This window comes from Aplysia californica, unplaced genomic scaffold, assembly GCF_000002075.1.
Source record: "Aplysia californica isolate F4 #8 unplaced genomic scaffold, AplCal3.0 scaffold00251, whole genome shotgun sequence".
In the NCBI taxonomy this organism is placed as follows: domain Eukaryota; kingdom Metazoa; phylum Mollusca; class Gastropoda; order Aplysiida; family Aplysiidae; genus Aplysia; species Aplysia californica.
Window position 1 is genome coordinate 110,419 of NW_004797521.1, and position 2,098 is coordinate 112,516.

Here is a 2,098-nt window from a genome sequence, read left to right on the forward strand (position 1 = left end):
GATTTTGTGAGTTCACAGAAAATATATTCAGGTACATAAAGTGTGTATTATCATTTGTTTCAACAGGTGCCAGTATAAACTATGCAAAATACCAAGATGAGGACAATCAGAGTTTAAATAAAGCCAATACAGAGACTTAAAATTGGAAATACATTACTCCTTGAAGCATAATGTTAATTCAAAAATGCTAAAAAGACTGATTTCAGACATCGATAAAATGGAAAGTTATTGCTGAAAAGAAATGAAACTTACAGAACATATTCACAGTAATGCAAATTCATAGCCCAATTTTTTCCACAGTTCTAGCACTTCAATTTAATCAGTTATGGAACCACAAAAATGGGAAATCTGCCAATTTTGCGTTATAAACAGAAAATCACAACACGGTACACATGGCCTGAACACTTTTCAGAATAAAATCACCAAAAATTATGGTAAATGTCTGAAACTTTCCGTGCCAATGTACTTTTGGACCAGGAATCCATTTCTGTGATAACATGAAGCATTACAATGATATGAGGTTAGATAAGAGAAAAAATAAGAAATTATTCAGCTTAATTTCAACAAAATCATCTATAACTTCTATAGAACAGCAAGAAAGACGCCCCAAAGCTCTACTACTATGTGTTTTTGGGCCAGGAATCCATTTCTGCAATCAAATCTGAGATAAAATGAGGCATTAATAAAGTAAATATTCAACAATGACAGATCAGATACACAATCACACACAAAAACTCCTCAATTCTAATTACTTTTTTTTTTTATAGGAAAGAATCTCCAAACAATTTTTTTTTTTTTTAATTATAAAATTCGGCAGAAGCTCCTGCACGGGCAGACCCCATTTTCGTTTCAAAACGATGATTTTTTTCCAAAAATATAAAATTGGGCAGAAGCTCCTGCACGGGCAGAGCCCATTTTCAAATCAAGGCCAGGACAATTGGGGAGAGGGTGGAGGAGACACAAGTTAGATCTGCAACAAAGTTCAAATTCCCCATGGCTCATTAATCTAAAAAAATTGGGTCTATTCAGGAATAGATCTAGCAATTCTAAAGTTACCGACTTATTTGATAATCACGAATTATTATGAATGAAGCTCTCGAGTAGGAGAGTCCATTTTCAGCAGTAAACCAGCCTCTAAAAGTTGTATTAAAAAATAATTCAATTGGCGCCGGTACTTGTTTCATGAGTCTAAATAGATATATTGGCTAAAAGAAAACAATTAAATGGTTTAGTTATCAAAGACTTTGTCAGATGTTCGCGATATTTAAGAGAATATATTCATTCATCAATGAACAAATGCCAGCTGCACCCCGTTCACAGACGAGTTCATCAAGCTTGTTATGATCTTTAAAAAGAGGTCACCATTACGGAATTATCGATAGAAGAATGAAATGGTCACATGACCAGAAAATAACACCAATTTTAATGATTTAAAACAAATCTATTTAGATTTCACCATATTTTCAAGAAATTTCAGCTTCTTATCTTTCTATCCAAACCAGATTTACAACAATACTGGGTACTGAATTAATTACAGGACGCTCTCAATGAGACCACCCATTCGCTTGTTTGCAATCTCGGCTTCAAGCCCTAGCTAGATCTAGGTCAGGCAAAGGTTGATGACTTTATGAAGAACTATGTAACACTATAACAATCTAATTAACAAAATCAACTTACCGAAACATCTCCTGAATATCCCTATCCATGATTGGAAGCACAATGCAGCCCTTGATATGCACTTATGTACGTGAATAGAGCGTAATCGAAAATAGGTAGTAGTGCACGAAAAGAATTCTTCGCCATTGCTGAATCAAGCGCGTCGCCAGAGATGGGACCAGCATGTGCGTTTACAACAACAAGCGGTGCTAAACGGATGCCAGACCAATCGTAGTCATTTTTGCACACGATTCCCTTGACATGTTCTACTTTTGAGTAGACCAGGGTTCTTTCGACCAATCATTGGTCAGACTTGGAGATTTCCATTCTAAAACATAGGTTCCAAAACTCCCGATATTTCTGGGTCAATAACTAACTTTAGCAACAAGCGCTTGGTACCGGGTGAAAGCTTATTCAAAGCTCGTTCTTGCACTTTTTGTTT